This window comes from Puma concolor, chromosome C2, assembly GCF_028749965.1.
Source record: "Puma concolor isolate L17-30 chromosome C2, mPumCon1.1.hap2, whole genome shotgun sequence".
NCBI classification, from domain to species: domain Eukaryota; kingdom Metazoa; phylum Chordata; class Mammalia; order Carnivora; family Felidae; genus Puma; species Puma concolor.
In genome coordinates, this window is record NC_141675.1 from 81,276,774 (window position 1) to 81,292,463 (window position 15,690).

Genomic DNA, 15,690 nt, shown 5'->3' on the forward strand with positions numbered 1-15,690 from the left:
TAACTTTCTGGATTTGTAGACCTGCCTTTCCATCTACTATTAAAGATAGTTAGTGGTAGTGAGTTCAAGCTGGAGGGAGATTGCTGCCTGCATTTGAATCCCAATCTCTCATCCACTACTTGGAGGACCTTAGCTAAATTCTGGTGTGTTTCTGGGCTTCAGTTCACCCACTTGTGAAATGAGGATGATGGTATCGATGACCCACCAGAGAAAAACTGTTTAGAGAATGGAGATGGGATGTGTAAAGCAATTAACACAATATTTTGTGTGTGGCCAGTTCTCAGTGGTGATTGCTCATTGCTGTTCCTCTTTAGAATATGATAAATCTGGAAATAGGAAATTTTCAATCCCAAATAGAGTAATTACTGCTGTAGGAAAAGGTGAAATTGGTATGGATTTGTATTTTTGTATTTCAAAAAAAAAAAAGAAGTAGTATTTGAAGATATACTAGCATGCTGTAATCTCTGTTTAGCCCTTTTTTTTTTCCCGTTTGAAACTAGATAGAGTTTTCTTCAAATTAAATCAAATTTTGAAGTAGATTTCTTTTCAAAGCTGATATACTCTGGGGACATGTGGGTGGCTCAGTCGGTTAAGCATCCAACTTTGGCTCAGCTCATGATGTCGGGGTTCATGGGTTCAAGCCCCGCATTGGGCTCTATGCTGATAGCTCAGCAGGCTGGAGCCTGCTTCAGATTCTATGTGTCCCTCTCTCTGCCCCTCCCTCACTTGCCCTCTGTCTCTCTCTGTCTCTCAAAAAGAAATAAACATAAAAAAAAAAAAAATTAAGCTGATCTACTCTGGTGTCCATTCAGGTTTTATAGAACTTTCAAAAAACATTTTCACTTTAATTACTATCATTTTATATTAGTTATTTGCATTTCATTCAGTAATCTTAACATAGTAAAATGTTCTCTGCTCTAGAGCACAAGCTTTGGAATTGGATACCCTGATATCCCTTGTTTTGAATCTTAGTATGATAATAAAATCAGAGCTGCATGGACTCCTAGATCTCAAGATGTGGTCTCTGGCCAGCAGCATCAAGAACTGTAAAGAACGAAAATATTTTGGGTTCCACTCCAGATCTGCTGAAACAGAAACTAGGAGAGGGAGGGCAACAATCTTTCAATAAAGCCCTCCAGGTGATTCTGATGTTGGAGAAATATGGAGCAATCCAATATTTAACATCCGTATTTTTATAGGCGGAGGAACTCTGGCTCTGAGTGGACAGTGACTTGCCCAAGGGTACAGAACCATAATGACAAAGAAGGAACTTCTAGGCCAGTCTCTGCTTTAAAATAGACAGTTTTAGCTGTCATTCATCTTAAAACATGTGGAAAGTTCTGCTGGGCTATGCCATTAAGAAAATAAAAATGTAGAATATCATAGTTGAGAAAAAGAAATTAAACGTATTAAGTGGTTGGCTTCATGTGTCTTCATCAGTAAAATGTTGTTAAACAAATTCTCATACGTGGTTTTCTTAAAATTTTTTTAATGTTTATTTATTTTTGAGAGAGAGAGAGAGAGTGAGAGAGAGAGAGAGAGAGAGAGAGAGAGAGAGAGAGAGAGGGAGCATGAGAGGCAGAGGGGCAATGAGAGAGGGAGACAGAGAATCCAAAGCAGGCTCCAGGCTCTGAGCTGTCAGCACAAAGCCCGATGTGCGGCTTGAACTCACAGAGTGCAAGATCATGACCTGAGCTGAAGTCAGAGGCTTAACTGACTGAGCCATCCAGGCACCCCATCATATGTGGTTTTCTAAAACTGTAGGTTTATAAGAATCTTTTCCCTGGCAAAAAGACTATAGTCTAAAGCTTGTATTCTTGTCAATTCAACAAGAATTTGCTGCTTATTTACTAAGTTCAAGATACTCTGCTAAGGGTGCAAAATTTAACTAAAAGAGCTTAGTCTATCACTACCTATAACTTAAAATCAGTAGGGGAGACAATGATGAAGTTAATGAACTAGGTTATAAATGATCTAAATGATCACACCTGGGGCATCTGGGTGGCTCAGTCGATTAAGTATCTGACTCTTGATTTCACCTCAGTTCATGATCTCAGACTTCTTGGTTTGGAGCCCTGCATTGGGCTCTGTGTTGATGGAACCCTCTCCCACTCACATGTGCAGGCACACCTTCTCTCTCTCTTTCAAAATATCAATCATATCAAATAAAATATTTGTTTCTTACCTATTGAGAGATGAATAGATGAGAAAATAAACGGGTACCCATATTGAACAATGGACCAGAGTTTAGTCATTGGTAATGACTTCTGGGCATTATAACTTTGGCGACAGTATTCATATCAGACTCTATTAAGAATGATAACCGTTAGGCATTAAGCAGCTCGGTGGTCCTGCACTTAGCTAACATTTGCTGCTTTCTATACTTGAGACATTCTGAGGATTTGATGAATAAACAAAGCATTTTATACTCCCAAGGACTTCATAATTTGTTACCAAACAGGAGATACATACAAACAACTCTTATCAAGATAGAAACTGGTAAGCACCAGAGGAGAATATAGATAAAATTCAGCAGGAATTCTGATATTCATTTCTATTTGAAAGCTCAGAAAATATATGGGCCAGGTGAAAGAGAAGAAAGAGAAGTCATTTCAGGCTGTGAGAACTAAGTTAGGGGACAGGTTTTTTTTTTTTTTTTTTTTTTTTTTTTTCAACGTTTATTTTTGGGACAGAGAGAGACAGAGCATGAACGGGGGAGGGGCAGAGAGAGAGGGAGACACAGAATCGGAAACAGGCTCCAGGCTCTGAGCCATCAGCCCAGAGCCTGAAGCGGGGCTCGAACTCATGGACCGCGAGATCGTGACCTGGCTGAAGTCGAACGCTTAACCGACTGCGCCACCCAGGCGCCCCAGGGAACAGGTTTAAATGTGTGAAGCATCAATGTAAGAGAACAGCAAATGATGGCGATATGTAAGAACTGGAGAATATTAGCTTTTACCTAGAGTAACGCAAATGATTATTTTTAAGTTCCCTGAACCTATATGTGAGCTGTTAGTTCAAGACCCCTTGAGTTAACACTTTGAGTTAAGTGGTAAACTGTGTAATGGGGGGAAGGCCATTTTGGTTTGGCTTGAACCCAACAGGCAAGAAAAGGAGAAAGGAAATAGACAATATAGTTGCGTTCGGGTCCTTCAAGAAAGACAGTGATGCATTCTAACCTGATGGTCTTGCTGAACCAGTTATAGCATAAAGAGTAGGGGTAACTAGAAGATGGCGGCTAGAGATGTGGAGGTGCCTGCCATGCATCTGACCCCAAACTCTTTTCGTATTGTCAAGGTAAGTAGGTGTGTAAAGATTAAGACTGAGTCTCTCTACAGGAATATTTCTTGTCTACATTTTCTTCCCTAGCATTTATTCAGGACATACTAAGTGCCAGCTCCTAAAGTAGGAACAGAGATGAAAATGAGTCCCTTTACTTTACAACCTCATGTGGGATAAAGGTGACTATGCTACTAACTAGAAAACAAGAAACATGTTGATAAAATGCTAGAATAGAGATTAAAAAAAAAAAAAAGCAGATGAAACCAGTAGCTGGATTAATTATTTCTGATTAGGAGGGTTATGGAAGTCTTCATCTGGTAAAAGGTAAAACCTAAATGTGTCTGTGTGTTTGTGTATGTGCGTGTTAGAGAGAAAGACAGAGACAGAGACAGACAGACTTACCAATTTAGTTTGTGCAGTCGTTGTGCAGACTCTCACTTCATTTATGCAGATAGGTGAGCTGAGTCGGGGTGTCTATCAAAAAAATATTGTCAGCAGTGATGTGAGCTTCATTTTGGTCTCTTTCGTCTATCAAGATTATTCTTTGTGTTTAGGAGAGACATATTCATCTATACATTAAAAAAACCACAGTTCTTCATTGTATCTACTTATCATCCTCCCAAAAAAGCTGAAGAGCTCTTAATGATATTATTCAAAGCTTTTCTCACCACACCCTCTGTAAGAGATAGTAAGAGAGTGGGTATTTTATCATCTCAGTTTTGTACCTTCATGGTACAGGAAAGTGAATCAGAAAGTAAATTACACATAAAGCCCATGTTATTTGTCTTGGAATTGAGTATGTTTCATTCAAATAGCTGTTACTACCTGCTCTTATTTAAATTAGAACTTAGACAGCCTTATAAAATATGGCTTTTAAAAATATTCCTCTCTTTTGGATGTCTGGGTTGGGTGTCAAGATGATTTTTCTATAATACGAACTTCAATGGACCATTATGGATTTAGTGATGTTGGCTGCCCTGGACAAAGGGAATCAGCACAAACCATCTCTGCTGGTGAATTAAATGGATATAGTCCACTTCCCATTTAACCAAGATATTTCAAGTGCCTTCCAGCAATAGTTGGTTTTGAAAAAGAAACTGTTCAGCTACTTGAAATTGATCACATAGAAAGAAAACTAAAAACAATATGGAGAAGGAAAACAATCTATTTTGTGAATCATTGGTAATGGGAAACCAACGTGTCTCTTTTTCTTGAGATTCCAGAATCAACACATCACAGGTAAAACTAGGTTCTTTGGAGGTCCTTTGGCATAGGAAGAAAAATTAGGGTTTTATTTTTTAAATTTTTCATTTATTTTTTGAAAGCTTATTTATTTTTGAAAGAGAGAGAGCAACAGAGTGTGAGCTGGGGGGGGTGGGGGTGGGTGGAGGGAGGCAGAGAGACAGGGATGCAGAATCCAAAGCAGGCTCCAGGCTCTGAGCTGTCAGCCCAGAGCCTGAAGCTCAGAGCCTGATGCGAGGCTTGAACTCACCAACCGTGAGATCATGGCCTGAGCCAAAGTCGGTTGCTTAACCAACTGAGCCACCCAGGATCCCCAAAATTAGTATTTCACATGTGGACCTTATAAATTTACTATCTATTCCATTAAATTTTTTTTCATGTTTGTTTATTTTGAGAGAGAGAGAGAGAGAGAGAGAGAGAGAGAGAGAGAGAACACATGTGTGAGCAGGGGAGGGGCAAAGAGAGAGAAAGAGAATATCAAGCAGGCTCCATGCTGTCAGTGCAGAGCCCAAAACAGGGGCTCAATCCCACCAACATGAGATCATGACCCAAGCTGAAATCAATAGTCAGAAGCTTTAACCGACTGAGCCTCCCAGGTACCCCACTATCTCTTCCATTGTGAAAAGTACTCAAACTTTAGCAGCTGGGAGGTTTAGGGAGAAACCACTGGCCTGGGAGTCAGAAGCCTGGGCTTCTAGTCCTCATGCTGCTGTCACTAATTGGCTTTTTGTTGAAGGACAGACAACTTCCCCCTCTGAGCCTTATTCCCCTTATGTGTAAAAGCAGGGAATTGGACTGGTTGATAACTCAGTCCCTTCATCCTTAGTAACAGACAAACTGCCAATCCTTGCTTCTGAATTCAGTCTTGCTGCGACTTCTTTTGTATCTTAGCGTGGCTTTGATAGGACCACAGCACGCGCATACACATTTTCCAGAACCATTAGTGAAAACATATATAAACCAATGTGCCCTGTTGGAAACACATAACAAAACCTGTTCTAAATAATAACTATGCGGCGGGGAATCTAACGAGTTGGTGACTTTCTTTTCCTTCTTTTCTCCAGGGCAAGGGGGATGGGAGACTTGCAAAAATCAGTATACAAAAGCAACATTTTCATATTTGAGAAAATGAGTGCTTCCCATTCGGTGCTTTTCGTGGAGGCTAGGTGGGCGGTGAGGGATTGTACTCCTGAAGATTAGTCATGAATATGAACACTGTCTGGAGCTGGAGAGAGAAGGGACTAAATCCTGCTACTCCCCCATTCCTTCTCCAATGTGCTGCCTCCATCTGCCTCCTGAGCCCAGAGGCAATGTTCCTTCCAAACAACTACTTGCCTAACCAGTTCATTGGAATGTCTTTCTACACACTGTGTCCTCATTCAGATTTCTTCTGAAAACGAGCCTCTCTAAAAGCATAAATCGTGTGCAAAACCAAACCAAACCAAACAAAAACACAACAAAACCCAGTGGTAAATGTTACACTCAAAAATCTTTCCTTTGGTTTAAAAAATGCACAAATAAACCTATGCACCCCACCTTGACACAACAACAAGAATAAGAGCAATTAGGAAAACAGTTGCCTTGCACCTTTTGAAGAGAAGGCTTTTTCCCTTGGTTGCATCTGTTCTTTGGGGTGACAGGAAGTAAGCTCTCTTGATGTAATCTTTCCTGCGTGCTGCGCACATGCCTTGTCGATCCCTTGCCTTGCAGCCTCGGAGGGATTTTATGAAAATATGAAATATATGTTCTCCTTGATGGCCTTTTAAAATTAACAAATAATAAAGTGTGAAGCAAAAGATATGAACTGTGGGTTGACACATATTTTGGCCATGCAGCAGTCATGCTTTCATACAAACATATAGAAAGGTCTCAATCTATGACAGAACTTTAAGTGTGTACTTCAAAACCTTTCTTCATTGTATAATGGTATCTTAGGCAATAACTGATGTGCCAGTGGGTTTTTTAACTTTTTTTTCCCCTTTTTTGACCTAGTTGTTCATCTTGGTCATACTAAAAGACCTTGAATGGTAATGACTCCCACAGTGGTAATGACTCCCAAAATATTGTCTTATTCTGGTTGTATACAGTCCTTAAATAGATAGGGATAGTTTGTGATAGTTTCAGAGGGAAAGAAAAAAAAGATTACCGAGCTCTTAATTTATGCGGTAGTAATGGGATGCTCTTCTGAGTGTTACAGAAATTCAGTGTCTTGCTTTATCTGGTGAAAGTCTCAATGGTGAAGAATAAAACAGGCATTTTCTTTGCTGGTTTTGTTTTGAAAGAATTCCCAGAATCATCTGAGGTTTGGCAAATTTGAAGTTCGGTTTCAATTTCAAATTATTCTTCTGTAGCAGCAGAATGAAACTAGCCTTCTTAACCTCTCAAGAGGTTCAGCTGAAGAGTAGCTTGTGGTTGGAAAACCATGAGTCTTATGCAAAGTCTAGGACACTACATTGTCTGATAGGTGATAGAATCCAGCCATTACCTTATGACTGAATTACAAAAGGAAAGAAACTCTGGGTTCACACATTCCAATAGACTGTGCAGTCTATACAAAGATAGGCTATTGTGCAGAGAGCAAGGTGCTACCATAAACATTTGGGAACCTCAATTCTGGTCCTGAATTCTACACCACGTAGCTGGGTGACCTGACACATCACTATAACTCTCTAGCTTCCATTTTTTGCTTACAAAAGAGATAACTGATATTCAACTCTAGACATCTTGATACCTAAATTTTAATATCAAAATTTTCCTAGAATAACCTGTAAAAATGGAATCTCATGTCATATGCCAACACATAAAACAAATCAAGTAGTATTTTATTGTTAGAGATTTACTCCAAGGGCTAAGTGCTTTGAACTCTGTGTTTAAATACTGTGGGTGTTTGAATAACTCACCCTGCCTAAGCATTAGGGTTGTTGTATTTTTTTTCTTTTATAACATGGGATTAATGTGATTATTTCGAAAATGAAATTAGGTAGTGAATAGAAAGAGATTATCACAATAGTATTGCTCAATATTTTTTAATATTTAATTTAAAAAGTTTTTGGGGCGCCTGGGTGGCGCAGTTGGTTAAGCGTCCGACTTCAGCCAGGTCACGATCTCGCGCTCCGTGAGTTCGAGCCCCGCGTCGGGCTCTGGGCTGATGGCTCAGAGCCTGGAGCCTGTTTCCAATTCTGTGTCTCCCTCTCTCTCTGCCCCTCCCCCGTTCATGCTCTGTCTCTCTCTGTCCCAAAAATAAATAAATGTTGGGGAAAAAAAAATTTTTAAAATAAAAAAAATAATAATAATTTAAAAAGCTTTTAATGTTTTTTTTAAATTTATTTTTGAGACAGAGAGAGACAGAGCATGAGCAGGGGAAGAGCAGAGAGAGAGGGAGACACAGAATCCACAGCAGGCTCCAGGCTTTGAGCTGTCAGCACAGAGCCTGACGCAGGGCTCGAACTCACGGGCTGTGAGATCATGACCTGAGCCAAAGTCAGACGCCCAACCGACTGAGCCATACAGGTGCCCCAATATTTACTTTTTTTTTAATATTTACTTTTTATTAGGCCAAATACAGAACACAATGGGTTGTTTTAAATAAACACAACTTAAGAGGTAGTTTTATATAGATGTTACAATATTGTATCAGTTTTAACATCCACATTTTTTTTTTGGTAGTGTCATAACTTTTATTATCATGTAATTCTTTCTTTAAAAAAAATCTTGAATCACAAAGATTAGAAGTAGTTGCAAATTATTGTTTTTAACTTTCTTTAAAATTTCTAGAGAGGCGCCTGGGTGGCTTAGTCAGTTAAGCCTCTGACTTTGGCTCAGGTCATGATCTTGTGGCTGTGAGTTCGAGCCCCACGCCGGTGCTGTGCTGACAGCTCAGAGCCTGGAGCCTGCTTTGGATTCTGTGTCTCCCTCTCTCCTTCCCCCTCCCCTGCTCATGCTCTGTCTCTCTCTCTCTCTCTGTCAAAAGTAAATAAACATTAAAAAAATTTTTTTCTAGATAATTATTCATCAGATTGCTCCCAAATCCGGAAAGACCAATGTTAGAGTCAAAGCACTATTATTAAGCAATTAATTTAATTCCTTATCATAAACAATAAAGAATTCTGACCCCAAATCCCAAATTTACCATCTGCATTAGAACTGTGATGCGATAGCACCTACTGCACAATAACAGGTGACTTGTCATTGTATGGTTGACTCAACTTGAGGCTGTGACAAGGGCACGTACTGAAAATGTAATTTGGCAGTTGTATATGGATGCCATGGTGAAAGTTCAAGTAGATTCAAGTGCAGGTAATGGATTAAATGCAGGCCTGAAAAGCGCGCGCGCGCGCACACACACACACACACACACACACACACACACACACACATAAATGGACAACTTTCTAGTCTGTGACGTTGATGAGAAGTACAAGCATGTGCACAGAGACGACCAGAGGAGCTTTATGCCATGGTCAGCACAATAGCAAGTTATTTGGCTGCAGAAAACCTGTTCAAAGCCCATGTCTACTACCTAGCTCATTATGACTTACAGCAAGTTATTTCATCACTCTGTGCTTCTTCTCTCATTTGTAAAATGTGAATTATAATGGCACCTCCCTTGTAGGTTAAGATGAATATAAAATCATAAATAAAAATCATATAAGTTAAAGCAATGAGAATCATGCCTAGCCTTAAGAAGTGCTGAGCAAATGCTCACAGTTGTTGTTTTCTGATTCTGTTTGTAGAAGTGTGCATTTTTTAAGTTAATTTATTTAGTGTGTGTGTGTGTGTGTATGTGTGTGTGTGTGTGTGTGAGGGAGAGAGAGAGAGAGAGAGTGCGCAGGGAAGGGGCAGAGAGACAGGGAGAGAGAGAGTTCCAAGCAGGCTTGCACTGTCAGTGTGGAGCCCGACATGGGGCTCAAACTCACCAACTGTGAGATCATGACCTGAGCCGAAATCAAGAGCCAGATATTTAACTGACTCAGCCACCCAGGAACCCCATGTGTGTATTTTTTTAATGTTTAAAATTAAAGGTATTAAGATGTCTGGCATCCTCTACAACTTTGATTCTATGTGATGATCCTGTTGAATAGAAGAGTAAAAGTGTATTCTGGGTAAAAATAAAAGCAAAATTTTATTTGAAGTAGTGTTATCTCTAGTCAGTCCCCTAGAGAATATTGGATGTAAGCCAATGTTAAGGACGTGGTGATCAGTTTCTGTATTTTAGTTGTGGTTTATGTCTGACTAACCAGCTGTACCATCTATTTGGGTTACAGATTATGTGCCCAGTAGATGGCGGAACTACGTTTGAACCTTGCTTTGTATTTTACCACTTAGTTGGTATTCATTTGAAGCATAATAACTTGTTTAGAACTAGTTGAATAAGTAATATGGTCTTTGAGTGAAAATATGATTATAATAATTATACACTATAAATGACTTACATATATTAAATATATTTACCCATTAGGGACGTATCAAAAGAAAAATAATTTTTTTTTAATGACTACACCTATTTAAGACATGCAAACATGCTATTCTTCACAGCAGCCACCTCAGGTAATTCCATGCTGAACCTTCTCCTTGTCACTCACCTTCAGAGAAAGCTGATCAGGAACATAAGAAAAGATAGGTTGTTCTTTTAATGCTATGTCTTCTCTCAATTAGAATCATCTTGTTGATCACTCACTTTATACACTAAATTTGGCAGTGCTAAATACATTTTTTTAAGGCTAAAAATTTGGAACCATTGATTTTATTCCCATAATGAGTCACAAACTGATTTATAAATTATGACAGATTGTTCATGAAGCTTGAAGCTCCAAGAAAGCAGGAATCATTACTTTCTTTTCTGTAAAACACATTACAAAGCCTGACCTTATTTCAGGCTTAGCAAATGTTTGTTGGTTTGGAGGTCCAATGGACTCAACTCTTTAATCAAATTTTTAGCTCCCTAAGAAGGCGGTGCAATTTGAGTGCTCCACGGAGCCTGAAGGACACTACATAATCATCCTACTCTGCCATTATCTTGATGGAAATTTTGAAAACTACACACAATCCCTCCAACAATTTCCTGTCCATCCTCATTGGATTTTTCTGTTGCCATTTCCATATGCCATCTACTGCTCTTTTTGTTCGTCTGGAATGCGTAAATATTAATTTAAAATGCTTCTTTGACATCAGTTAAGCAATTTGCGATAGAATCAGACAACAGAAGTTGGGGCAGTTGGGGAGTTATCAAAAAGTATTGTGCCTAGAAGGCTGTTCTTTTTTGCTTTGAAGAACATTTTTCTCTGAGTTTATGTAAATTTGAGGAGGCTAATCCAAGTCATCTCTAAAGATTGTTAGGCAGGACAAAATGTTTAATGTTGCAAGTTTTCTCTCAAAATTAGTCTGTCACTTCTACTGTATAAATCATGTTCTGTGTCAGAGGTTTTTGTTTGAAAGAACCAAAGCTAACTGCAGTATGGATTTAGAAAATGATACCTATACATCAAAAACAAATAAAATATCTTCTGTTTGAATAACCTTCCACAGTTTAAAAAAGTGATTTCATGTTCATTATCACTCTCGATCTTCACGAAAGCATGTAATATATATGTCATGCCATTATAAGTACATTAACTCTTTGGATTTGTTTGTAATTAAATGTTATTAAAAGCAATTTAACTTCATTAGTGAACAAGTCAGTAGTATGTCTAAATAAAGGCACCTGGGGTGCCTGAGTGGCTCAGGCCATGATGAAGTCATGATGTCACAGCTTCTGAGTTCGAATCCTGCTTTGCGCTCTGTGCTAACAGCTCAGAGCTTGGAGCCTGCTTCCGATTCTGCATCTCCCTCTCTCTTAATAGATAATATCTTTTTACCGATTCTGCATCTCCTTCTCTCTCTCTGCCCCTCTCCTGCTGACACTCTGTCTCTTTCTCTCAAAAATAAATAAACATTACAAAATAAAAATAAATAAAAGGCACCTATAATATTTTATACTGTTAAACAGTTGAAAATATGTCTCTTGTTCTGGAGCTCCAAATTGAAAGAATAGAATCCCAAAGACATATGTTCTTTAACATTGTTTCATATGTGCCCTACCTGCAGAAGATAATAAAACTAACCATGAAAGATATTGTCAGCATTGATCAGCGGATTGACATTGAAGGAACCCTTACTTTCTTTAATTACTCATGATTGCCTCCTTTTTTGTTACGGATTCTTGTTTAGACTTCCTGAGTTGAATATTTGGGCATAGTCAATAATATCAGCACTACTTAGGACTGAATAAAGATTTGTTTGGTTGATTGCTTGGTTATCAAAGAGTGAGATCTTGGCTCTCATTCAACTAAAACAGAAAATGTCTGGGCAATGTCTGCTAACGTTGATCAGTGGGTCAAGTCTCATTAACATTCAGCAAATTTATTGATTGATTCACTTAAAGTGTTGAAACCTTTCTCTGTACAAAACCTTGTTTAATATTTGCATGCCCAACCTAATGGTTTTAGTCAGGATATTATCCTCAGTAGGATGTGATAGTGTATCGGAAACCTTGTTTGCTGAGCATGGTGAAGTGATAAATTGTACTTCTGTTTACATGGCTAATTGTAAGGATTTGGAAACACTTCTTTGATGTACTAAGAACAGCTAATGAAGACAGTTAAATGAAACTTTGTAATGAATCTAGGAGTTCAAGTCAGCTGGGAGTTCAGCACAGTCCACTAATGTGCTTCTTGTCTCTCGCCCAAACTATTATGTATTGTTTCCCAAGCGCAAGACCTATTTTGAATACAATGGCAAGCCAGCTTCTTTTTCTTTATATCCTAACACTGTAGGCATTCTCTGAGAATGTCGGTACTGGAATCAGCTTTAGAGATCATCTAATAGATAATATCTTTTTACCGTTAAGGAAGCAAAGCTCAGAGAAGTGAAGTGATAAGCCCTGGATTACATAGCCAGTTGGTGAAGGAGCCAGCCTCACATTCAGTTTTCCTGATTATTTGCAGTATACTGTGATGGTGTCTATTAAAAAAAAAAATAAGTGCCTGTGTACCATCTCTTGAAATGAACTCTATATTTCACCAATCTATATGTACCAACTTGAGACTGTCAATTTTTTTGGATAATGTTAAATAGTTGCTTTCACATTGCCATTTTGCCCAACCAGTTGGAGAAAGTATCAAGACCTCCCCTAATGTGTTTGGTGCTTACTCAATGCCAAGTTTAGTGCCTAGATGACCATGTTTGATGGAAAGGTAGATTGAATGTCTGCATCATTTTCAAGAATTGTGCTCTAAGAGCATATCACCCCCACTCCCCACATAATCTTGTCCTGCGGACTTGGTGGTGTAATGAATTAGTCTTGCATGGGTCCGCTGCTTCTGGAGGGCTAAGCAGGGGATCAAATCCTCCCTTTGTAGTGAGACAGGCTGACGGAGAAGTGATTGATATTGCAGACAGAAGTAGGACTTCAAGGAAGGAATAAGCAGATAAGTGGGATAATAAGTAGATAATACTACTACTTTGCACTTAGTGTCTTTTATCTGAGCATCTGAAGGCAGCTGTATCCTCAAACATCAAGGCCTCTCGATGTAAAGAGAGAATAGGGTCTCTCCTTTTGCTTGGTGGCCTCCTCTGCAATCCATAAATCAGTGAAAAGCTTTCCTAAGGAAGGCCAGTGGTAAGGATTTTTTTTTTTCTTCTCTTCTCTGGGAAGTTAAGCCACCAGGATATGAAGCAATCTCTCTAAAAGTTATCTTGATCTTGATGCAATGTTCTGTACGCACTTTCCCCTACAATGTTAGATCTGAAAAAAGAAACTTCTACTGTACCAACTAAGGCTTTTACTGTATTTTTTTAAACCCTCCTGATCATGTCAGCCTCACTCCCTTTGAGTAATTCTCATTCTTGCTTTCATATTACTCTCAGAAATTTCCCTTGTAAATCTTATTTTAGGTCAAAGTCCTTAGACAGTAAATCTTTCAGACAGCTTCAGGCCATTATGGCTCCACAAAACTATTGTGAAGTGGAACCGTGTTTAATAAGGTTGATGGACTCAGTTAGAGATCTCTTGGAGTATGCCTTTGTTAATTTCGTACACATCTTGTTAATTCAGACAAAGAAGGTAAGTTGCCAAGCCAAAATTGTTTCCTTTTAGCAGACCATGACTCAAAATTCAGAAGCCAGTTCCTAGCAGAGTTAGAGAACAATACTGACTGCCACGTGTTTTTGTAGGTGACTTTGCTCCTTATTTAACAGCACCTAGAATCATTTTCTAGACATTTAACAACATTACACAGTCTAAGTGGCATTAGAAATATTGTCGAATTATGCTCTCCAGTTCTAGTTTAACTATGTTGTGGGCTCCCCACATTTTTGTTGTTCGTTTGTTTGTTTGTTCTGAATCATAGAAATCTTATGGTTAGGAGTGATCTCCAAGGTCATCAAATCTTACCACCCAAGCAGCCTTGAATTTCATTCCATAATTACAGTATGCAAATAACTGCATAACCTTGGGAGGGAAAGAGGACCCAGATCCATCTAGTCTGGGTCCCCTGAAGATCAAAAACATATCACTGGATATGGAAAAAAAAAAAACACTTAATTCATGGCTGTTTCACATTTTATGGTTTGTCTAAAGACAAATTTGCTTTCTTTTAACAAATAGTATTTCCTTTAAGACAAAGTTCATACTTGGCAGAAGATAAAAAAGAACTATGTATATTTAAAAGTACTCTATAGCCATCTTTCACTGTGACTGAATTCTTTTGTGAGCTGATGACTCCTCAGTTGAGATAGTTAGAGATAAAATGTGAAAGAAATTGTGTGTCTGTGTGTATGTATGTGTTTGGGGGAAGGAGTATGATAAAGAGAACGCACAGATATTACATGTATCACTGGTTTGGCAATATTAATACACTATTAGAGATTCTAATCTCTGCTATTTTTCCTTTCCATGTTATAGTTTATAAAACATGATTTTTTTTTATCTTTTTAAGTAATATCTACACCCAGTGTGGGGCTCAGAGTCACAACCCCAAGATCAAGAGTTGCATGCTTGGGGCGCCTGGGTGGCTCAATCGGTTGAACGTCTGACTTCGGCCCAGGTCATGATCCTGCGCTTTGTGGGTTCAAGCCCCACGTCGGGCTCTGTGCTGACAGCTGGGAGCCTGGAGCCTGCTTCGGAGTCTGTGTCTCCCTCTCTGTCTGTCCCTCCCCTGCTTGCCCTGTGTCTCTCTGTCTCCCAAAAATAAATAAGCGTTTAAAAAAATTTTTAAAAGAAGAAAAAAAGAGTTGAATGCTATACCAACTGAGCCAGTCAGGCACCCCGACACTTTTTTTTAATTTAATTAACTAGTTAATTAATTATTAATGTAATTTACTGTCAAGTTGTCTAACATACAGTGTATACAGTGTGCTCCTGGTTTTGGGGGTAGATTTCCATGATTCATTGCTTCCATACAACACCCAGTGCTCACCCCAAGAAGTACCCTCCTCAATGCCCATCACCTATTTTCCCCTCTCCCCCACTCTCCCGCCCCCATCAGCCCTGTTTGTTCTCTTTTTTTTTTTTTAATTTTTTTTTCAACGTTTTTATTTATTTTTGGGACAGAGAGAGACAGAGCATGAACGGGGGAGGGGCAGAGAGAGAGGGAGACACAGAATCGGAAACAGGCTCCAGGCTCTGAGCCATCAGCCCAGAGCCTGACGCGGGGCTCGAACTCACGGACCGCGAGATTGTGACCTGGCTGAAGTCGGACGCTTAACCGACTGCGCCACCCAGGCGCCCCTCTCTTTTTTTTTTAAGAGTCTCTTATGGTTTGCCTCCCTCCATCTCTGTCTGTAACTATTTTTCCCCCTTCCCTTTCCTCATGGTCTTCTGTTCAATTTCTCAAGTTCCACATATGAGTGAAAACATATGATATCTGTCTTTCTCTGACTGACTTATTTCACTTAGCGTAATACATTCCAGTTCCATCCACGTTGTGGCAGATAGCAGGATTAACACTATTTCTTATTGGGCAGTTCTCACAGGTACCTTGTAGGTTAGGTAATGTGGGTGGTGATAGCCTCCTGTAATAAACGTGGAAATGGAGTTTCAGGTTCTCCCAGAGCCTACAGACTTAGTGAGGATCAGAGCCAGGACTCTGTGGCCCACCTTTTGACTTGGAACCATTGCTCTTCAAGCTA

At 39.2% G+C, this 15,690-nt stretch overlaps 1 protein-coding gene across 7 annotated transcripts in view; it reads left to right on the forward strand.

Annotated features, from left to right (window-relative positions):
- Positions 1 to 15,690, forward strand: part of TP63 (tumor protein p63) — a 231,378-nt gene that overhangs the window by 95,950 nt on the left and 119,738 nt on the right. The gene's annotated exons all lie outside the window — the stretch shown is intronic.